Source organism: Aquarana catesbeiana, unplaced genomic scaffold (genome assembly GCF_042186555.1).
Source record: "Aquarana catesbeiana isolate 2022-GZ unplaced genomic scaffold, ASM4218655v1 unanchor86, whole genome shotgun sequence".
Classification (NCBI taxonomy): domain Eukaryota; kingdom Metazoa; phylum Chordata; class Amphibia; order Anura; family Ranidae; genus Aquarana; species Aquarana catesbeiana.
Genome location: NW_027362746.1, coordinates 553566 through 573541, shown reverse-complemented (window position 1 = coordinate 573541; position 19976 = coordinate 553566). Strand labels below are relative to the sequence as shown.

General features: G+C 51.1%; 27 non-coding genes across 27 annotated transcripts; 17 read left to right on the top strand and 10 right to left on the bottom strand.

Moving 5' to 3' along the window:
• Nucleotides 1–413: 413 nt before the first annotated feature.
• TRNAG-UCC (transfer RNA glycine (anticodon UCC)) lies at nucleotides 414–485 on the bottom strand. The gene has a single exon. It is a non-coding gene; the product is annotated as a tRNA-Gly (tRNA).
• Nucleotides 486–726: 241 nt separating this feature from the next.
• On the bottom strand, nucleotides 727–799 carry TRNAK-CUU (transfer RNA lysine (anticodon CUU)). Its single transcript has one exon. It is a non-coding gene; the product is annotated as a tRNA-Lys (tRNA).
• Nucleotides 800–1170: 371 nt separating this feature from the next.
• Nucleotides 1171–1256, top strand: TRNAY-GUA (transfer RNA tyrosine (anticodon GUA)). Its single transcript is given in 2 exon segments — nucleotides 1171–1207; nucleotides 1221–1256. It is a non-coding gene; the product is annotated as a tRNA-Tyr (tRNA).
• A 147-nt stretch (nucleotides 1257–1403) lies between these two features.
• Nucleotides 1404–1477, top strand: TRNAN-GUU (transfer RNA asparagine (anticodon GUU)). Its single transcript has one exon. It is a non-coding gene; the product is annotated as a tRNA-Asn (tRNA).
• A 1490-nt stretch (nucleotides 1478–2967) lies between these two features.
• TRNAK-CUU (transfer RNA lysine (anticodon CUU)) lies at nucleotides 2968–3040 on the bottom strand. The gene has a single exon. It is a non-coding gene; the product is annotated as a tRNA-Lys (tRNA).
• Nucleotides 3041–3411: 371 nt separating this feature from the next.
• TRNAY-GUA (transfer RNA tyrosine (anticodon GUA)) lies at nucleotides 3412–3497 on the top strand. Its single transcript is given in 2 exon segments — nucleotides 3412–3448; nucleotides 3462–3497. It is a non-coding gene; the product is annotated as a tRNA-Tyr (tRNA).
• Nucleotides 3498–3644: 147 nt separating this feature from the next.
• On the top strand, nucleotides 3645–3718 carry TRNAN-GUU (transfer RNA asparagine (anticodon GUU)). Its single transcript has one exon. It is a non-coding gene; the product is annotated as a tRNA-Asn (tRNA).
• Nucleotides 3719–4895: 1177 nt separating this feature from the next.
• Nucleotides 4896–4967, bottom strand: TRNAG-UCC (transfer RNA glycine (anticodon UCC)). The gene has a single exon. It is a non-coding gene; the product is annotated as a tRNA-Gly (tRNA).
• A 241-nt stretch (nucleotides 4968–5208) lies between these two features.
• Nucleotides 5209–5281, bottom strand: TRNAK-CUU (transfer RNA lysine (anticodon CUU)). The gene has a single exon. It is a non-coding gene; the product is annotated as a tRNA-Lys (tRNA).
• Nucleotides 5282–5652: 371 nt separating this feature from the next.
• On the top strand, nucleotides 5653–5738 carry TRNAY-GUA (transfer RNA tyrosine (anticodon GUA)). The gene is given in 2 exon segments: nucleotides 5653–5689; nucleotides 5703–5738. It is a non-coding gene; the product is annotated as a tRNA-Tyr (tRNA).
• A 147-nt stretch (nucleotides 5739–5885) lies between these two features.
• TRNAN-GUU (transfer RNA asparagine (anticodon GUU)) lies at nucleotides 5886–5959 on the top strand. Its single transcript has one exon. It is a non-coding gene; the product is annotated as a tRNA-Asn (tRNA).
• Nucleotides 5960–7135: 1176 nt separating this feature from the next.
• TRNAG-UCC (transfer RNA glycine (anticodon UCC)) lies at nucleotides 7136–7207 on the bottom strand. The gene has a single exon. It is a non-coding gene; the product is annotated as a tRNA-Gly (tRNA).
• A 685-nt stretch (nucleotides 7208–7892) lies between these two features.
• TRNAY-AUA (transfer RNA tyrosine (anticodon AUA)) lies at nucleotides 7893–7978 on the top strand. Its single transcript is given in 2 exon segments — nucleotides 7893–7929; nucleotides 7943–7978. It is a non-coding gene; the product is annotated as a tRNA-Tyr (tRNA).
• A 147-nt stretch (nucleotides 7979–8125) lies between these two features.
• Nucleotides 8126–8199, top strand: TRNAN-GUU (transfer RNA asparagine (anticodon GUU)). Its single transcript has one exon. It is a non-coding gene; the product is annotated as a tRNA-Asn (tRNA).
• A 1177-nt stretch (nucleotides 8200–9376) lies between these two features.
• Nucleotides 9377–9448, bottom strand: TRNAG-UCC (transfer RNA glycine (anticodon UCC)). The gene has a single exon. It is a non-coding gene; the product is annotated as a tRNA-Gly (tRNA).
• A 427-nt stretch (nucleotides 9449–9875) lies between these two features.
• On the top strand, nucleotides 9876–9961 carry TRNAY-GUA (transfer RNA tyrosine (anticodon GUA)). The gene is given in 2 exon segments: nucleotides 9876–9912; nucleotides 9926–9961. It is a non-coding gene; the product is annotated as a tRNA-Tyr (tRNA).
• A 147-nt stretch (nucleotides 9962–10108) lies between these two features.
• Nucleotides 10109–10182, top strand: TRNAN-GUU (transfer RNA asparagine (anticodon GUU)). The gene has a single exon. It is a non-coding gene; the product is annotated as a tRNA-Asn (tRNA).
• A 1177-nt stretch (nucleotides 10183–11359) lies between these two features.
• TRNAG-UCC (transfer RNA glycine (anticodon UCC)) lies at nucleotides 11360–11431 on the bottom strand. The gene has a single exon. It is a non-coding gene; the product is annotated as a tRNA-Gly (tRNA).
• Nucleotides 11432–12116: 685 nt separating this feature from the next.
• Nucleotides 12117–12202, top strand: TRNAY-GUA (transfer RNA tyrosine (anticodon GUA)). The gene is given in 2 exon segments: nucleotides 12117–12153; nucleotides 12167–12202. It is a non-coding gene; the product is annotated as a tRNA-Tyr (tRNA).
• A 147-nt stretch (nucleotides 12203–12349) lies between these two features.
• Nucleotides 12350–12423, top strand: TRNAN-GUU (transfer RNA asparagine (anticodon GUU)). The gene has a single exon. It is a non-coding gene; the product is annotated as a tRNA-Asn (tRNA).
• A 1692-nt stretch (nucleotides 12424–14115) lies between these two features.
• Nucleotides 14116–14189, top strand: TRNAN-GUU (transfer RNA asparagine (anticodon GUU)). The gene has a single exon. It is a non-coding gene; the product is annotated as a tRNA-Asn (tRNA).
• Nucleotides 14190–15679: 1490 nt separating this feature from the next.
• Nucleotides 15680–15752, bottom strand: TRNAK-CUU (transfer RNA lysine (anticodon CUU)). Its single transcript has one exon. It is a non-coding gene; the product is annotated as a tRNA-Lys (tRNA).
• A 371-nt stretch (nucleotides 15753–16123) lies between these two features.
• On the top strand, nucleotides 16124–16209 carry TRNAY-GUA (transfer RNA tyrosine (anticodon GUA)). The gene is given in 2 exon segments: nucleotides 16124–16160; nucleotides 16174–16209. It is a non-coding gene; the product is annotated as a tRNA-Tyr (tRNA).
• Nucleotides 16210–16356: 147 nt separating this feature from the next.
• On the top strand, nucleotides 16357–16430 carry TRNAN-GUU (transfer RNA asparagine (anticodon GUU)). The gene has a single exon. It is a non-coding gene; the product is annotated as a tRNA-Asn (tRNA).
• Nucleotides 16431–17920: 1490 nt separating this feature from the next.
• TRNAK-CUU (transfer RNA lysine (anticodon CUU)) lies at nucleotides 17921–17993 on the bottom strand. Its single transcript has one exon. It is a non-coding gene; the product is annotated as a tRNA-Lys (tRNA).
• Nucleotides 17994–18364: 371 nt separating this feature from the next.
• On the top strand, nucleotides 18365–18450 carry TRNAY-GUA (transfer RNA tyrosine (anticodon GUA)). Its single transcript is given in 2 exon segments — nucleotides 18365–18401; nucleotides 18415–18450. It is a non-coding gene; the product is annotated as a tRNA-Tyr (tRNA).
• A 147-nt stretch (nucleotides 18451–18597) lies between these two features.
• On the top strand, nucleotides 18598–18671 carry TRNAN-GUU (transfer RNA asparagine (anticodon GUU)). The gene has a single exon. It is a non-coding gene; the product is annotated as a tRNA-Asn (tRNA).
• Nucleotides 18672–19976: the final 1305 nt, after the last annotated feature.

Below are 19976 nucleotides of genomic sequence, written 5' to 3'. Positions count from 1 at the left end.
GTGTGTGGGTAGGTTTCCTGTAGGCCTCCTTGCCCAAATGCACCCCTTTCCTTGCCTTGCAAGACACAGTCCAAAGCGGGTCATTTGCTATTCGATGCCTTCGTCACCGAATAGCAAATGGTGCAATATGATGCCAGCTAAGGGTGTTAGCGTTGTTGCCAGATACTTAGCAATGTTGTGTGTGACAGAGTTGATTCTCTTTGGGAATCAGTAGTCAAAATGGCTGAACCTTGGCCCTGGATAATGCTGGACCTCCTGAGCGAGTTAAAGCATAAGGCCAGAGACTTTTCGAATGCCGAAGAAAGTCTCCACAGTTGTCGCTAAGCCAGGATATCTTAGGAGCTTTCTTCAAGGACCTGGATGACTTGGGTCTTTGCTTAGGGCCGCTTTGCAAGGCCAAAAAGGGATAGGAGTGCGTTGGCCGGGAATCGAACCCGGGTCAACTGCTTGGAAGGCAGCTATGCTCACCACTATACCACCAACGCAAGGCTGTCCGGGGCCTGTGCCACTATCTCTATCCAATTCGTGTCACACGTGGCGCTGATAAGAACCACGCCCCAGCGCAAGGTCAACTTGCTGCCATACGAATTGACCACTAGAAAGATAAGCTCGAAACATTTCCCCGTTTGTAGAGGGAATGGAAGAGAAGCCAGTCGATATGGTAAAGGTGGGGCCGTGCAGTGCGCATGAATGCCACTGACTGGGCCAAAACGTTGCGATGCCATACGCCCAACGTGGGGCTCGAACCCACGACCCTGAGATTAAGAGTCTCATGCTCTACCGACTGAGCTAGCCGGGCTAAGACGCTGCCTCCCGTGTGGCCTCTTGCTACCAACTGACGCCAAACACTTTTTGCTAACTTTCGGCCCAATTTGTTTTGATAGACGCAATGCGCTTCCAAACACTCCTGCGCTTACTTGCTGTCAGGGAGGTACATCACCGTTGCTGCTGTGGTTTTTGGGCTCCCAACAAAACGCGGTAGGTGCTTCGATTGTGTTTTCTCGCTGTGCAAAACGTGAAGCCGAGCTTTCCCACATCACAGCTGCCAAGGCATTTGACCTTTCAGGCAGAGGCGGCATAGACCAATCCCTCAAGGCAGAAGGACTAACGCAAAGGGCAAAGCGCTGGCTTTGAATGCAAGGAGTCACGGGCTACGACCCACCGGCGGCCCCTTCGATAGCTCAGCTGGTAGAGCGGAGGACTGTAGCGTCAACGTAGTAATCCTTAGGTCGCTGGTTCGATTCCGGCTCGAAGGATGCCCTCTTTTACCCTGCCTCTCTCCCCCTTTAACTAGAAGGCACTCTAGAAGGCACTCTAGAAATGTGCAATTGGGAAGCCTTTTAAGGAACTTTGTTTTTATTATTCATGTCTCCCTCGGCCGGTGCGCCGGCCCTCGGCGTGCAGTCTCTGTGGCGCAATCGGTTAGCGCGTTCGGCTGTTAACCGAAAGGTTGGTGGTTCGAGCCCACCCAGGGACGCTCATGTTTTCTCCATTACCTCAGTGGGGCCCGAAGGCTAAAACAAAGCGTGTCCTTTGGCTCTCTTCAGGTGACCGGCAACTGAGCAGACAAACAAGCGTTCACTGGAGACCCTTGCAAATGTACTAGCCGTTTGTTGAAGAGGTTTACATAGTTGATCGAGCCACTTCTTTGGCTCAGGAAGATAACTGCAGCACTTCTAGTCACACCTTAAGACAATCACCATGTGAATGTGTCGATGTTGATTGTCCAAGAACAGGGGGAGGTGTGAAAATTGTAGAACCGCCCTGTTCAAGTTAGATGATCCCATTGTTGGTGGCAGGAAGCCTGCATAGCTATTGGTGCCTAGATCGGCGTGGCTAAAGGTGACAATTGTTGTCAAATCGCTTGGCTAGCTAGAGCGATGTTCAAAATGGGCAGTGCAGATAGTGCCGATGTACAAGCTTCCGTCCCAGTGTATTGCTGGACTTGAAGTACACAGCGATGCAATTGTTGTTAAAGATCCTCCGGAGTTTTTCTGACACTCCAGTGGCTTACGGGGGTGACTATATTTCTCCAAATGTTCTGCTTCTCCCCAGTTTGTTTTCGTGACCTTGTGGATGTTTAGCCAAGACCCAGTCTGGCTAGCCACAAGCTTTCAAAGCACACCTGAGAGGGTCTGTAGACTCTTTTTGTTGTTACCGCGTCAGCCCGATATTGCAGAGTCCTAAGAAGCCCCAGCTTGGGTTCCAGTGGGTGGTGTGAGCCAAAAAGCAGATAGCGGTGTGTGTGGGTAGGTTTCCTGTAGGCCTCCTTGCCCAAATGCACCCCTTTCCTTGCCTTGCAAGACACAGTCCAAAGCGGGTCATTTGCTATTCGATGCCTTCGTCACCGAATAGCAAATGGTGCAATATGATGCCAGCTAAGGGTGTTAGCGTTGTTGCCAGATACTTAGCAATGTTGTGTGTGACAGAGTTGATTCTCTTTGGGAATCAGTAGTCAAAATAGCTGAACCTTGGCCCTGGATAATGCTGGACCTCCTGAGCGAGTTAAAGCATAAGGCCAGAGACTTTTCGAATGCCGAAGAAAGTCTCCACAGTTGTCGCTAAGCCAGGATATCTTAGGAGCTTTCTTCAAGGACCTGGATGACTTGGGTCTTTGCTTAGGGCCGCTTTGCAAGGCCAAAAAGGGATAGGAGTGCGTTGGCCAGGAATCGAACCCGGGTCAACTGCTTGGAAGGCAGCTATGCTCACCACTATACCACCAACGCAAGGCTGTCCGGGGCCTGTGCCACTATCTCTATCCAATTCGTGTCACACGTGGCGCTGATAAGAACCACGCCCCAGCGCAAGGTCAACTTGCTGCCATACGAATTGACCACTAGAAAGATAAGCTCGAAACATTTCCCCGTTTGTAGAGGGAATGGAAGAGAAGCCAGTCGATATGGTAAAGGTGGGGCCGTGCAGTGCGCATGAATGCCACTGACTGGGCCAAAACGTTGCGATGCCATACGCCCAACGTGGGGCTCGAACCCACGACCCTGAGATTAAGAGTCTCATGCTCTACCGACTGAGCTAGCCGGGCTAAGACGCTGCCTCCCGTGTGGCCTCTTGCTACCAACTGACGCCAAACACTTTTTGCTAACTTTCGGCCCAATTTGTTTTGATAGACGCAATGCGCTTCCAAACACTCCTGCGCTTACTTGCTGTCAGGGAGGTACATCACCGTTGCTGCTGTGGTTTTTGGGCTCCCAACAAAACGCGGTAGGTGCTTCGATTGTGTTTTCTCGCTGTGCAAAACGTGAAGCCGAGCTTTCCCACATCACAGCTGCCAAGGCATTTGACCTTTCAGGCAGAGGCGGCATAGACCAATCCCTCAAGGCAGAAGGACTAACGCAAAGGGCAAAGCACTGGCTTTGAATGCAAGGAGTCACGGGCTACGACCCACCGGCGGCCCCTTCGATAGCTCAGCTGGTAGAGCGGAGGACTGTAGCGTCAACGTAGTAATCCTTAGGTCGCTGGTTCGATTCCGGCTCGAAGGATGCCCTCTTTTACCCTGCCTCTCTCCCCCTTTAACTAGAAGGCACTCTAGAAGGCACTCTAGAAATGTGCAATTGGGAAGCCTTTTAAGGAACTTTGTTTTTATTATTCATGTCTCCCTCGGCCGGTGCGCCGGCCCTCGGCGTGCAGTCTCTGTGGCGCAATCGGTTAGCGCGTTCGGCTGTTAACCGAAAGGTTGGTGGTTCGAGCCCACCCAGGGACGCTCATGTTTTCTCCATTACCTCAGTGGGGCCCGAAGGCTAAAACAAAGCGTGTCCTTTGGCTCTCTTCAGGTGACCGGCAACTGAGCAGACAAACAAGCGTTCACTGGAGACCCTTGCAAATGTACTAGCCGTTTGTTGAAGAGGTTTACATAGTTGATCGAGCCACTTCTTTGGCTCAGGAAGATAACTGCAGCACTTCTAGTCACACCTTAAGACAATCACCATGTGAATGTGTCGATGTTGATTGTCCAAGAACAGGGGGAGGTGTGAAAATTGTAGAACCGCCCTGTTCAAGTTAGATGATCCCATTGTTGGTGGCAGGAAGCCTGCATAGCTATTGGTGCCTAGATCGGCATGGCTAAAGGTGACAATTGTTGTCAAATCGCTTGGCTAGCTAGAGCGATGTTCAAAATGGGCAGTGCAGATAGTGCCGATGTACAAGCTTCCGTCCCAGTGTATTGCTGGACTTGAAGTACACAGCGATGCAATTGTTGTTAAAGATCCTCCGGAGTTTTTCTGACACTCCAGTGGCTTACGGGGGTGACTATATTTCTCCAAATGTTCTGCTTCTCCCCAGTTTGTTTTCGTGACCTTGTGGATGTTTAGCCAAGACCCAGTCTGGCTAGCCACAAGCTTTCAAAGCACACCTGAGAGGGTCTGTAGACTCTTTTTGTTGTTACCGCGTCAGCCCGATATTGCAGAGTCCTAAGAAGCCCCAGCTTGGGTTCCAGTGGGTGGTGTGAGCCAAAAAGCAGATAGCGGTGTGTGTGGGTAGGTTTCCTGTAGGCCTCCTTGCCCAAATGCACCCCTTTCCTTGCCTTGCAAGACACAGTCCAAAGCGGGTCATTTGCTATTCGATGCCTTCGTCACCGAATAGCAAATGGTGCAATATGATGCCAGCTAAGGGTGTTAGCGTTGTTGCCAGATACTTAGCAATGTTGTGTGTGACAGAGTTGATTCTCTTTGGGAATCAGTAGTCAAAATGGCTGAACCTTGGCCCTGGATAATGCTGGACCTCCTGAGCGAGTTAAAGCATAAGGCCAGAGACTTTTCGAATGCCGAAGAAAGTCTCCACAGTTGTCGCTAAGCCAGGATATCTTAGGAGCTTTCTTCAAGGACCTGGATGACTTGGGTCTTTGCTTAGGGCCGCTTTGCAAGGCCAAAAAGGGATAGGAGTGCGTTGGCCGGGAATCGAACCCGGGTCAACTGCTTGGAAGGCAGCTATGCTCACCACTATACCACCAACGCAAGGCTGTCTGGGGCCTGTGCCACTATCTCTATCCAATTCGTGTCACACGTGGCGCTGATAAGAACCACGCCCCAGCGCAAGGTCAACTTGCTGCCATACGAATTGACCACTAGAAAGATAAGCTCGAAACATTTCCCCGTTTGTAGAGGGAATGGAAGAGAAGCCAGTCGATATGGTAAAGGTGGGGCCGTGCAGTGCGCATGAATGCCACTGACTGGGCCAAAACGTTGCGATGCCATACGCCCAACGTGGGGCTCGAACCCACGACCCTGAGATTAAGAGTCTCATGCTCTACCGACTGAGCTAGCCGGGCTAAGACGCTGCCTCCCGTGTGGCCTCTTGCTACCAACTGACGCCAAACACTTTTTGCTAACTTTCGGCCCAATTTGTTTTGATAGACGCAATGCGCTTCCAAACACTCCTGCGCTTACTTGCTGTCAGGGAGGTACATCACCGTTGCTGCTGTGGTTTTTGGGCTCCCAACAAAACGCGGTAGGTGCTTCGATTGTGTTTTCTCGCTGTGCAAAACGTGAAGCCGAGCTTTCCCACATCACAGCTGCCAAGGCATTTGACCTTTCAGGCAGAGGCGGCATAGACCAATCCCTCAAGGCAGAAGGACTAACGCAAAGGGCAAAGCGCTGGCTTTGAATGCAAGGAGTCACGGGCTACGACCCACCGGCGGCCCCTTCGATAGCTCAGCTGGTAGAGCGGAGGACTGTAGCGTCAACGTAGTAATCCTTAGGTCGCTGGTTCGATTCCGGCTCGAAGGATGCCCTCTTTTACCCTGCCTCTCTCCCCCTTTAACTAGAAGGCACTCTAGAAGGCACTCTAGAAATGTGCAATTGGGAAGCCTTTTAAGGAACTTTGTTTTTATTATTCATGTCTCCCTCGGCCGGTGCGCCGGCCCTCGGCGTGCAGTCTCTGTGGCGCAATCGGTTAGCGCGTTCGGCTGTTAACCGAAAGGTTGGTGGTTCGAGCCCACCCAGGGACGCTCATGTTTTCTCCATTACCTCAGTGGGGCCCGAAGGCTAAAACAAAGCGTGTCCTTTGGCTCTCTTCAGGTGACCGGCAACTGAGCAGACAAACAAGCGTTCACTGGAGACCCTTGCAAATGTACTAGCCGTTTGTTGAAGAGGTTTACATAGTTGATCGAGCCACTTCTTTGGCTCAGGAAGATAACTGCAGCACTTCTAGTCACACCTTAAGACAATCACCATGTGAATGTGTCGATGTTGATTGTCCAAGAACAGGGGGAGGTGTGAAAATTGTAGAACCGCCCTGTTCAAGTTAGATGATCCCATTGTTGGTGGCAGGAAGCCTGCATAGCTATTGGTGCCTAGATCGGCGTGGCTAAAGGTGACAATTGTTGTCAAATCGCTTGGCTAGCTAGAGCGATGTTCAAAATGGGCAGTGCAGATAGTGCCGATGTACAAGCTTCCGTCCCAGTGTATTGCTGGACTTGAAGTACACAGCGATGCAATTGTTGTTAAAGATCCTCCGGAGTTTTTCTGACACTCCAGTGGCTTACGGGGGTGACTATATTTCTCCAAATGTTCTGCTTCTCCCCAGTTTGTTTTCGTGACCTTGTGGATGTTTAGCCAAGACCCAGTCTGGCTAGCCACAAGCTTTCAAAGCACACCTGAGAGGGTCTGTAGACTCTTTTTGTTGTTACCGCGTCAGCCCGATATTGCAGAGTCCTAAGAAGCCCCAGCTTGGGTTCCAGTGGGTGGTGTGAGCCAAAAAGCAGATAGCGGTGTGTGTGGGTAGGTTTCCTGTAGGCCTCCTTGCCCAAATGCACCCCTTTCCTTGCCTTGCAAGACACAGTCCAAAGCGGGTCATTTGCTATTCGATGCCTTCGTCACCGAATAGCAAATGGTGCAATATGATGCCAGCTAAGGGTGTTAGCGTTGTTGCCAGATACTTAGCAATGTTGTGTGTGACAGAGTTGATTCTCTTTGGGAATCAGTAGTCAAAATGGCTGAACCTTGGCCCTGGATAATGCTGGACCTCCTGAGCGAGTTAAAGCATAAGGCCAGAGACTTTTCGAATGCCGAAGAAAGTCTCCACAGTTGTCGCTAAGCCAGGATATCTTAGGAGCTTTCTTCAAGGACCTGGATGACTTGGGTCTTTGCTTAGGGCCGCTTTGCAAGGCCAAAAAGGATAGGAGTGCGTTGGCCGGGAATCGAACCCGGGTCAACTGCTTGGAAGGCAGCTATGCTCACCACTATACCACCAACGCAAGGCTGTCCGGGGCCTGTGCCACTATCTCTATCCAATTCGTGTCACACGTGGCGCTGATAAGAACCACGCCCCAGCGCAAGGTCAACTTGCTGCCATACGAATTGACCACTAGAAAGATAAGCTCGAAACATTTCCCCGTTTGTAGAGGGAATGGAAGAGAAGCCAGTCGATATGGTAAAGGTGGGGCCGTGCAGTGCGCATGAATGCCACTGACTGGGCCAAAACGTTGCGATGCCATACGCCCAACGTGGGGCTCGAACCCATGACCCTGAGATTAAGAGTCTCATGCTCTACCGACTGAGCTAGCCGGGCTAAGACGCTGCCTCCCGTGTGGCCTCTTGCTACCAACTGACGCCAAACACTTTTTGCTAACTTTCGGCCCAATTTGTTTTGATAGATGCAATGCGCTTCCAAACACTCCTGCGCTTACTTGCTGTCAGGGAGGTACATCACCGTTGCTGCTGTGGTTTTTGGGCTCCCAACAAAACGCGGTAGGTGCTTCGATTGTGTTTTCTCGCTGTGCAAAACGTGAAGCCGAGCTTTCCCACATCACAGCTGCCAAGGCATTTGACCTTTCAGGCAGAGGCGGCATAGACCAATCCCTCAAGGCAGAAGGACTAACGCAAAGGGCAAAGCGCTGGCTTTGAATGCAAGGAGTCACGGGCTACGACCCACCGGCGGGCCCTTCGATAGCTCAGCTGGTAGAGCGGAGGACTATAGCGTCAACGTAGTAATCCTTAGGTCGCTGGTTCGATTCCGGCTCGAAGGATGCCCTCTTTTACCCTGCCTCTCTCCCCCTTTAACTAGAAGGCACTCTAGAAGGCACTCTAGAAATGTGCAATTGGGAAGCCTTTTAAGGAACTTTGTTTTTATTATTCATGTCTCCCTCGGCCGGTGCGCCGGCCCTCAGCGTGCAGTCTCTGTGGCGCAATCGGTTAGCGCGTTCGGCTGTTAACCGAAAGGTTGGTGGTTCGAGCCCACCCAGGGACGCTCATGTTTTCTCCATTACCTCAGTGGGGCCCGAAGGCTAAAACAAAGCGTGTCCTTTGGCTCTCTTCAGGTGACCGGCAACTGAGCAGACAAACAAGCGTTCACTGGAGACCCTTGCAAATGTACTAGCCGTTTGTTGAAGAGGTTTACATAGTTGATCGAGCCACTTCTTTGGCTCAGGAAGATAACTGCAGCACTTCTAGTCACACCTTAAGACAATCACCATGTGAATGTGTCGATGTTGATTGTCCAAGAACAGGGGGAGGTGTGAAAATTGTAGAACCGCCCTGTTCAAGTTAGATGATCCCATTGTTGGTGGCAGGAAGCCTGCATAGCTATTGGTGCCTAGATCGGCGTGGCTAAAGGTGACAATTGTTGTCAAATCGCTTGGCTAGCTAGAGCGATGTTCAAAATGGGCAGTGCAGATAGTGCCGATGTACAAGCTTCCGTCCCAGTGTATTGCTGGACTTGAAGTACACAGCGATGCAATTGTTGTTAAAGATCCTCCGGAGTTTTTCTGACACTCCAGTGGCTTACGGGGGTGACTATATTTCTCCAAATGTTCTGCTTCTCCCCAGTTTGTTTTCGTGACCTTGTGGATGTTTAGCCAAGACCCAGTCTGGCTAGCCACAAGCTTTCAAAGCACACCTGAGAGGGTCTGTAGACTCTTTTTGTTGTTACCGCGTCAGCCCGATATTGCAGAGTCCTAAGAAGCCCCAGCTTGGGTTCCAGTGGGTGGTGTGAGCCAAAAAGCAGATAGCGGTGTGTGTGGGTAGGTTTCCTGTAGGCCTCCTTGCCCAAATGCACCCCTTTCCTTGCCTTGCAAGACACAGTCCAAAGCGGGTCATTTGCTATTCGATGCCTTCGTCACCGAATAGCAAATGGTGCAATATGATGCCAGCTAAGGGTGTTAGCGTTGTTGCCAGATACTTAGCAATGTTGTGTGTGACAGAGTTGATTCTCTTTGGGAATCAGTAGTCAAAATGGCTGAACCTTGGCCCTGGATAATGCTGGACCTCCTGAGCGAGTTAAAGCATAAGGCCAGAGACTTTTCGAATGCCGAAGAAAGTCTCCACAGTTGTCGCTAAGCCAGGATATCTTAGGAGCTTTCTTCAAGGACCTGGATGACTTGGGTCTTTGCTTAGGGCCGCTTTGCAAGGCCAAAAAGGGATAGGAGTGCGTTGGCCGGGAATCGAACCCGGGTCAACTGCTTGGAAGGCAGCTATGCTCACCACTATACCACCAACGCAAGGCTGTCTGGGGCCTGTGCCACTATCTCTATCCAATTCGTGTCACACGTGGCGCTGATAAGAACCACGCCCCAGCGCAAGGTCAACTTGCTGCCATACGAATTGACCACTAGAAAGATAAGCTCGAAACATTTCCCCGTTTGTAGAGGGCTTCCAAACACTCCTGCGCTTACTTGCTGTCAGGGAGGTACATCACCGTTGCTGCTGTGGTTTTTGGGCTCCCAACAAAACGCGGTAGGTGCTTCGATTGTGTTTTCTCGCTGTGCAAAACGTGAAGCCGAGCTTTCCCACATCACAGCTGCCAAGGCATTTGACCTTTCAGGCAGAGGCGGCATAGACCAATCCCTCAAGGCAGAAGGACTAACGCAAAGGGCAAAGCGCTGGCTTTGAATGCAAGGAGTCACGGGCTACGACCCACCGGCGGCCCCTTCGATAGCTCAGCTGGTAGAGCGGAGGACTGTAGCGTCAACGTAGTAATCCTTAGGTCGCTGGTTCGATTCCGGCTCGAAGGATGCCCTCTTTTACCCTGCCTCTCTCCCCCTTTAACTAGAAGGCACTCTAGAAGGCACTCTAGAAATGTGCAATTGGGAAGCCTTTTAAGGAACTTTGTTTTTATTATTCATGTCTCCCTCGGCCGGTGCGCCGGCCCTCGGCGTGCAGTCTCTGTGGCGCAATCGGTTAGCGCGTTCGGCTGTTAACCGAAAGGTTGGTGGTTCGAGCCCACCCAGGGACGCTCATGTTTTCTCCATTACCTCAGTGGGGCCCGAAGGCTAAAACAAAGCGTGTCCTTTGGCTCTCTTCAGGTGACCGGCAACTGAGCAGACAAACAAGCGTTCACTGGAGACCCTTGCAAATGTACTAGCCGTTTGTTGAAGAGGTTTACATAGTTGATCGAGCCACTTCTTTGGCTCAGGAAGATAACTGCAGCACTTCTAGTCACACCTTAAGACAATCACCATGTGAATGTGTCGATGTTGATTGTCCAAGAACAGGGGGAGGTGTGAAAATTGTAGAACCGCCCTGTTCAAGTTAGATGATCCCATTGTTGGTGGCAGGAAGCCTGCATAGCTATTGGTGCCTAGATCGGCGTGGCTAAAGGTGACAATTGTTGTCAAATCGCTTGGCTAGCTAGAGCGATGTTCAAAATGGGCAGTGCAGATAGTGCCGATGTACAAGCTTCCGTCCCAGTGTATTGCTGGACTTGAAGTACACAGCGATGCAATTGTTGTTAAAGATCCTCCGGAGTTTTTCTGACACTCCAGTGGCTTACGGGGGTGACTATATTTCTCCAAATGTTCTGCTTCTCCCCAGTTTGTTTTCGTGACCTTGTGGATGTTTAGCCAAGACCCAGTCTGGCTAGCCACAAGCTTTCAAAGCACACCTGAGAGGGTCTGTAGACTCTTTTTGTTGTTACCGCGTCAGCCCGATATTGCAGAGTCCTAAGAAGCCCCAGCTTGGGTTCCAGTGGGTGGTGTGAGCCAAAAAGCAGATAGCGGTGTGTGTGGGTAGGTTTCCTGTAGGCCTCCTTGCCCAAATGCACCCCTTTCCTTGCCTTGCAAGACACAGTCCAAAGCGGGTCATTTGCTATTCGATGCCTTCGTCACCGAATAGCAAATGGTGCAATATGATGCCAGCTAAGGGTGTTAGCGTTGTTGCCAGATACTTAGCAATGTTGTGTGTGACAGAGTTGATTCTCTTTGGGAATCAGTAGTCAAAATGGCTGAACCTTGGCCCTGGATAATGCTGGACCTCCTGAGCGAGTTAAAGCATAAGGCCAGAGACTTTTCGAATGCCGAAGAAAGTCTCCACAGTTGTCGCTAAGCCAGGATATCTTAGGAGCTTTCTTCAAGGACCTGGATGACTTGGGTCTTTGCTTAGGGCCGCTTTGCAAGGCCAAAAAGGGATAGGAGTGCGTTGGCCGGGAATCGAACCCGGGTCAACTGCTTGGAAGGCAGCTATGCTCACCACTATACCACCAACGCAAGGCTGTCTGGGGCCTGTGCCACTATCTCTATCCAATTCGTGTCACACGTGGCGCTGATAAGAACCACGCCCCAGCGCAAGGTCAACTTGCTGCCATACGAATTGACCACTAGAAAGATAAGCTCGAAACATTTCCCCGTTTGTAGAGGGAATGGAAGAGAAGCCAGTCGATATGGTAAAGGTGGGGCCGTGCAGTGCGCATGAATGCCACTGACTGGGCCAAAACGTTGCGATGCCATACGCCCAACGTGGGGCTCGAACCCACGACCCTGGGATTAAGAGTCTCATGCTCTACCGACTGAGCTAGCCGGGCTAAGACGCTGCCTCCCGTGTGGCCTCTTGCTACCAACTGACGCCAAACACTTTTTGCTAACTTTCGGCCCAATTTGTTTTGATAGACGCAATGCGCTTCCAAACACTCCTGCGCTTACTTGCTGTCAGGGAGGTACATCACCGTTGCTGCTGTGGTTTTTGGGCTCCCAACAAAACGCGGTAGGTGCTTCGATTGTGTTTTCTCGCTGTGCAAAACGTGAAGCCGAGCTTTCCCACATCACAGCTGCCAAGGCATTTGACCTTTCAGGCAGAGGCGGCATAGACCAATCCCTCAAGGCAGAAGGACTAACGCAAAGGGCAAAGCGCTGGCTTTGAATGCAAGGAGTCACGGGCTACGACCCACCGGCGGCCCCTTCGATAGCTCAGCTGGTAGAGCGGAGGACTGTAGCGTCAACGTAGTAATCCTTAGGTCGCTGGTTCGATTCCGGCTCGAAGGATGCCCTCTTTTACCCTGCCTCTCTCCCCCTTTAACTAGAAGGCACTCTAGAAGGCACTCTAGAAATGTGCAATTGGGAAGCCTTTTAAGGAACTTTGTTTTTATTATTCATGTCTCCCTCGGCCGGTGCGCCGGCCCTCGGCGTGCAGTCTCTGTGGCGCAATCGGTTAGCGCGTTCGGCTGTTAACCGAAAGGTTGGTGGTTCGAGCCCACCCAGGGACGCTCATGTTTTCTCCATTACCTCAGTGGGGCCCGAAGGCTAAAACAAAGCGTGTCCTTTGGCTCTCTTCAGGTGACCGGCAACTGAGCAGACAAACAAGCGTTCACTGGAGACCCTTGCAAATGTACTAGCCGTTTGTTGAAGAGGTTTACATAGTTGATCGAGCCACTTCTTTGGCTCAGGAAGATAACTGCAGCACTTCTAGTCACACCTTAAGACAATCACCATGTGAATGTGTCGATGTTGATTGTCCAAGAACAGGGGGAGGTGTGAAAATTGTAGAACCGCCCTGTTCAAGTTAGATGATCCCATTGTTGGTGGCAGGAAGCCTGCATAGCTATTGGTGCCTAGATCGGCGTGGCTAAAGGTGACAATTTTTGTCAAATCGCTTGGCTAGCTAGAGCGATGTTCAAAATGGGCAGTGCAGATAGTGCCGATGTACAAGCTTCCGTCCCAGTGTATTGCTGGACTTGAAGTACACAGCGATGCAATTGTTGTTAAAGATCCTCCGGAGTTTTTCTGACACTCCAGTGGCTTACGGGGGTGACTATATTTCTCCAAATGTTCTGCTTCTCCCCAGTTTGTTTTCGTGACCTTGTGGATGTTTAGCCAAGACCCAGTCTGGCTAGCCACAAGCTTTCAAAGCACACCTGAGAGGGTCTGTAGACTCTTTTTGTTGTTACCGCGTCAGCCCGATATTGCAGAGTCCTAAGAAGCCCCAGCTTGGGTTCCAGTGGGTGGTGTGAGCCAAAAAGCAGATAGCGGTGTGTGTGGGTAGGTTTCCTGTAGGCCTCCTTGCCCAAATGCACCCCTTTCCTTGCCTTGCAAGACACAGTCCAAAGCGGGTCATTTGCTATTCGATGCCTTCGTCACCGAATAGCAAATGGTGCAATATGATGCCAGCTAAGGGTGTTAGCGTTGTTGCCAGATACTTAGCAATGTTGTGTGTGACAGAGTTGATTCTCTTTGGGAATCAGTAGTCAAAATGGCTGAACCTTGGCCCTGGATAATGCTGGACCTCCTGAGCGAGTTAAAGCATAAGGCCAGAGACTTTTCGAATGCCGAAGAAAGTCTCCACAGTTGTCGCTAAGCCAGGATATCTTAGGAGCTTTCTTCAAGGACCTGGATGACTTGGGTCTTTGCTTAGGGCCGCTTTGCAAGGCCAAAAAGGGATAGGAGTGCGTTGGCCGGGAATCGAACCCGGGTCAACTGCTTGGAAGGCAGCTATGCTCACCACTATACCACCAACGCAAGGCTGTCCGGGGCCTGTGCCACTATCTCTATCCAATTCGTGTCACACGTGGCGCTGATAAGAACCACGCCCCAGCGCAAGGTCAACTTGCTGCCATACGAATTGACCACTAGAAAGATAAGCTCGAAACATTTCCCCGTTTGTAGAGGGAATGGAAGAGAAGCCAGTCGATATGGTAAAGGTGGGGCCGTGCAGTGCGCATGAATGCCACTGACTGGGCCAAAACGTTGCGATGCCATACTGTAGCGTCAACGTAGTAATCCTTAGGTCGCTGGTTCGATTCCGGCTCGAAGGATGCCCTCTTTTACCCTGCCTCTCTCCCCCTTTAACTAGAAGGCACTCTAGAAGGCACTCTAGAAATGTGCAATTGGGAAGCCTTTTAAGGAACTTTGTTTTTATTATTCATGTCTCCCTCGGCCGGTGCGCCGGCCCTCGGCGTGCAGTCTCTGTGGCGCAATCGGTTAGCGCGTTCGGCTGTTAACCGAAAGGTTGGTGGTTCGAGCCCACCCAGGGACGCTCATGTTTTCTCCATTACCTCAGTGGGGCCCGAAGGCTAAAACAAAGCGTGTCCTTTGGCTCTCTTCAGGTGACCGGCAACTGAGCAGACAAACAAGCGTTCACTGGAGACCCTTGCAAATGTACTAGCCGTTTGTTGAAGAGGTTTACATAGTTGATCGAGCCACTTCTTTGGCTCAGGAAGATAACTGCAGCACTTCTAGTCACACCTTAAGACAATCACCATGTGAATGTGTCGATGTTGATTGTCCAAGAACAGGGGGAGGTGTGAAAATTGTAGAACCGCCCTGTTCAAGTTAGATGATCCCATTGTTGGTGGCAGGAAGCCTGCATAGCTATTGGTGCCTAGATCGGCGTGGCTAAAGGTGACAATTGTTGTCAAATCGCTTGGCTAGCTAGAGCGATGTTCAAAATGGGCAGTGCAGATAGTGCCGATGTACAAGCTTCCGTCCCAGTGTATTGCTGGACTTGAAGTACACAGCGATGCAATTGTTGTTAAAGATCCTCCGGAGTTTTTCTGACACTCCAGTGGCTTACGGGGGTGACTATATTTCTCCAAATGTTCTGCTTCTCCCCAGTTTGTTTTTGTGACCTTGTGGATGTTTAGCCAAGACCCAGTCTGGCTAGCCACAAGCTTTCAAAGCACACCTGAGAGGGTCTGTAGACTCTTTTTGTTGTTACCGCGTCAGCCCGATATTGCAGAGTCCTAAGAAGCCCCAGCTTGGGTTCCAGTGGGTGGTGTGAGCCAAAAAGCAGATAGCGGTGTGTGTGGGTAGGTTTCCTGTAGGCCTCCTTGCCCAAATGCACCCCTTTCCTTGCCTTGCAAGACACAGTCCAAAGCGGGTCATTTGCTATTCGATGCCTTCGTCACCGAATAGCAAATGGTGCAATATGATGCCAGCTAAGGGTGTTAGCGTTGTTGCCAGATACTTAGCAATGTTGTGTGTGACAGAGTTGATTCTCTTTGGGAATCAGTAGTCAAAATGGCTGAACCTTGGCCCTGGATAATGCTGGACCTCCTGAGCGAGTTAAAGCATAAGGCCAGAGACTTTTCGAATGCCGAAGAAAGTCTCCACAGTTGTCGCTAAGCCAGGATATCTTAGGAGCTTTCTTCAAGGACCTGGATGACTTGGGTCTTTGCTTAGGGCCGCTTTGCAAGGCCAAAAAGGGATAGGAGTGCGTTGGCCGGGAATCGAACCCGGGTCAACTGCTTGGAAGGCAGCTATGCTCACCACTATACCACCAACGCAAGGCTGTCCGGGGCCTGTGCCACTATCTCTATCCAATTCGTGTCACACGTGGCGCTGATAAGAACCACGCCCCAGCGCAAGGTCAACTTGCTGCCATACGAATTGACCACTAGAAAGATAAGCTCGAAACATTTCCCCGTTTGTAGAGGGAATGGAAGAGAAGCCAGTCGATATGGTAAAGGTGGGGCCGTGCAGTGCGCATGAATGCCACTGACTGGGCCAAAACGTTGCGATGCCATACGCCCAACGTGGGGCTCGAACCCACGACCCTGAGATTAAGAGTCTCATGCTCTACCGACTGAGCTAGCCGGGCTAAGACGCTGCCTCCCGTGTGGCCTCTTGCTACCAACTGACGCCAAACACTTTTTGCTAACTTTCGGCCCAATTTGTTTTGATAGACGCAATGCGCTTCCAAACACTCCTGCGCTTACTTGCTGTCAGGGAGGTACATCACCGTTGCTGCTGTGGTTTTTGGGCTCCCAACAAAACGCGGTAGGTGCTTCGATTGTGTTTTCTCGCTGTGCAAAACGTGAAGCCGAGCTTTCCCACATAACAGCTGCCAAGGCATTTGACCTTTCAGGCAGAGGCGGCATAGACCAATCCCTCAAGGCAGAAGGACTAACGCAAAGGGCAAAGCGCTGGCTTTGAATGCAAGGAGTCACGGGCTACGACCCAGCGGCGGGCCCTTCGATAGCTCAGCTGGTAGAGCGGAGGACTGTAGCGTCAACGTAGTAATCCTTAGGTCGCTGGTTCGATTCCGGCTCGAAGGATGCCCTCTTTTACCCTGCCTCTCTCCCCCTTTAACTAGAAGGCACTCTAGAAGGCACTCTAGAAATGTGCAATTGGGAAGCCTTTTAAGGAACTTTGTTTTTATTATTCATGTCTCCCTCGGCCGGTGCGCCGGCCCTCGGCGTGCAGTCTCTGTGGCGCAATCGGTTAGCGCGTTCGGCTGTTAACCGAAAGGTTGGTGGTTCGAGCCCACCCAGGGACGCTCATGTTTTCTCCATTACCTCAGTGGGGCCCGAAGGCTAAAACAAAGCGTGTCCTTTGGCTCTCTTCAGGTGACCGGCAACTGAGCAGACAAACAAGCGTTCACTGGAGACCCTTGCAAATGTACTAGCCGTTTGTTGAAGAGGTTTACATAGTTGATCGAGCCACTTCTTTGGCTCAGGAAGATAACTGCAGCACTTCTAGTCACACCTTAAGACAATCACCATGTGAATGTGTCGATGTTGATTGTCCAAGAACAGGGGGAGGTGTGAAAATTGTAGAACCGCCCTGTTCAAGTTAGATGATCCCATTGTTGGTGGCAGGAAGCCTGCATAGCTATTGGTGCCTAGATCGGCGTGGCTAAAGGTGACAATTGTTGTCAAATCGCTTGGCTAGCTAGAGCGATGTTCAAAATGGGCAGTGCAGATAGTGCCGATGTACAAGCTTCCGTCCCAGTGTATTGCTGGACTTGAAGTACACAGCGATGCAATTGTTGTTAAAGATCCTCCGGAGTTTTTCTGACACTCCAGTGGCTTACGGGGGTGACTATATTTCTCCAAATGTTCTGCTTCTCCCCAGTTTGTTTTCGTGACCTTGTGGATGTTTAGCCAAGACCCAGTCTGGCTAGCCACAAGCTTTCAAAGCACACCTGAGAGGGTCTGTAGACTCTTTTTGTTGTTACCGTGTCAGCCCGATATTGCAGAGTCCTAAGAAGCCCCAGCTTGGGTTCCAGTGGGTGGTGTGAGCCAAAAAGCAGATAGCGGTGTGTGTGGGTAGGTTTCCTGTAGGCCTCCTTGCCCAAATGCACCCCTTTCCTTGCCTTGCAAGACACAGTCCAAAGCGGGTCATTTGCTATTCGATGCCTTCGTCACCGAATAGCAAATGGTGCAATATGATGCCAGCTAAGGGTGTTAGCGTTGTTGCCAGATACTTAGCAATGTTGTGTGTGACAGAGTTGATTCTCTTTGGGAATCAGTAGTCAAAATGGCTGAACCTTGGCCCTGGATAATGCTGGACCTCCTGAGCGAGTTAAAGCATAAGGCCAGAGACTTTTCGAATGCCGAAGAAAGTCTCCACAGTTGTCGCTAAGCCAGGATATCTTAGGAGCTTTCTTCAAGGACCTGGATGACTTGGGTCTTTGCTTAGGGCCGCTTTGCAAGGCCAAAAAGGGATAGGAGTGCGTTGGCCGGGAATCGAACCCGGGTCAACTGCTTTGAAGGTAGCTATGCTCACCACTATACCACCAACGCAAGGCTGTCCGGGGCCTGTGCCACTATCTCTATCCAATTCGTGTCACACGTGGCGCTGATAAGAACCACGCCCCAGCGCAAGGTCAACTTGCTGCCATACGAATTGACCACTAGAAAGATAAGCTCGAAACATTTCCCCGTTTGTAGAGGGAATGGAAGAGAAGCCAGTCGATATGGTAAAGGTGGGGCCGTGCAGTGCGCATGAATGCCACTGACTGGGCCAAAACGTTGCGATGCCATACGCCCAACGTGGGGCTCGAACCCACGACCCTGAGATTAAGAGTCTCATGCTCTACCGACTGAGCTAGCCGGGCTAAGACGCTGCCTCCCGTGTGGCCTCTTGCTACCAACTGACGCCAAACACTTTTTGCTAACTTTCGGCCCAATTTGTTTTGATAGACGCAATGCGCTTCCAAACACTCCTGCGCTTACTTGCTGTCAGGGAGGTACATCACCGTTGCTGCTGTGGTTTTTGGGCTCCCAACAAAACGCGGTAGGTGCTTCGATTGTGTTTTCTCGCTGTGCAAAACGTGAAGCCGAGCTTTCCCACATCACAGCTGCCAAGGCATTTGACCTTTCAGGCAGAGGCGGCATAGACCAATCCCTCAAGGCAGAAGGACTAACGCAAAGGGCAAAGCGCTGGCTTTGAATGCAAGGAGTCACGGGCTACGACCCACCGGCGGCCCCTTCGATAGCTCAGCTGGTAGAGCGGAGGACTGTAGCGTCAACGTAGTAATCCTTAGGTCGCTGGTTCGATTCCGGCTCGAAGGATGCCCTCTTTTACCCTGCCTCTCTCCCCCTTTAACTAGAAGGCACTCTAGAAGGCACTCTAGAAATGTGCAATTGGGAAGCCTTTTAAGGAACTTTGTTTTTATTATTCATGTCTCCCTCGGCCGGTGCGCCGGCCCTCGGCGTGCAGTCTCTGTGGCGCAATCGGTTAGCGCGTTCGGCTGTTAACCGAAAGGTTGGTGGTTCGAGCCCACCCAGGGACGCTCATGTTTTCTCCATTACCTCAGTGGGGCCCGAAGGCTAAAACAAAGCGTGTCCTTTGGCTCTCTTCAGGTGACCGGCAACTGAGCAGACAAACAAGCGTTCACTGGAGACCCTTGCAAATGTACTAGCCGTTTGTTGAAGAGGTTTACATAGTTGATCGAGCCACTTCTTTGGCTCAGGAAGATAACTGCAGCACTTCTAGTCACACCTTAAGACAATCACCATGTGAATGTGTCGATGTTGATTGTCCAAGAACAGGGGGAGGTGTGAAAATTGTAGAACCGCCCTGTTCAAGTTAGATGATCCCATTGTTGGTGGCAGGAAGCCTGCATAGCTATTGGTGCCTAGATCGGCGTGGCTAAAGGTGACAATTGTTGTCAAATCGCTTGGCTAGCTAGAGCGATGTTCAAAATGGGCAGTGCAGATAGTGCCGATGTACAAGCTTCCGTCCCAGTGTATTGCTGGACTTGAAGTACACAGCGATGCAATTGTTGTTAAAGATCCTCCGGAGTTTTTCTGACACTCCAGTGGCTTACGGGGGTGACTATATTTCTCCAAATGTTCTGCTTCTCCCCAGTTTGTTTTCGTGACCTTGTGGATGTTTAGCCAAGACCCAGTCTGGCTAGCCACAAGCTTTCAAAGCACACCTGAGAGGGTCTGTAGACTCTTTTTGTTGTTACCGCGTCAGCCCGATATTGCAGAGTCCTAAGAAGCCCCAGCTTGGGTTCCAGTGGGTGGTGTGAGCCAAAAAGCAGATAGCGGTGTGTGTGGGTAGGTTTCCTGTAGGCCTCCTTGCCCAAATGCACCCCTTTCCTTGCCTTGCAAGACACAGTCCAAAGCGGGTCATTTGCTATTCGATGCCTTCGTCACCGAATAGCAAATGGTGCAATATGATGCCAGCTAAGGGTGTTAGCGTTGTTGCCAGATACTTAGCAATGTTGTGTGTGACAGAGTTGATTCTCTTTGGGAATCAGTAGTCAAAATGGCTGAACCTTGGCCCTGGATAATGCTGGACCTCCTGAGCGAGTTAAAGCATAAGGCCAGAGACTTTTCGAATGCCGAAGAAAGTCTCCACAGTTGTCGCTAAGCCAGGATATCTTAGGAGCTTTCTTCAAGGACCTGGATGACTTGGGTCTTTGCTTAGGGCCGCTTTGCAAGGCCAAAAAGGGATAGGAGTGCGTTGGCCGGGAATCGAACCCGGGTCAACTGCTTGGAAGGCAGCTATGCTCACCACTATACCACCAACGCAAGGCTGTCCGGGGCCTGTGCCACTATCTCTATCCAATTCGTGTCACACGTGGCGC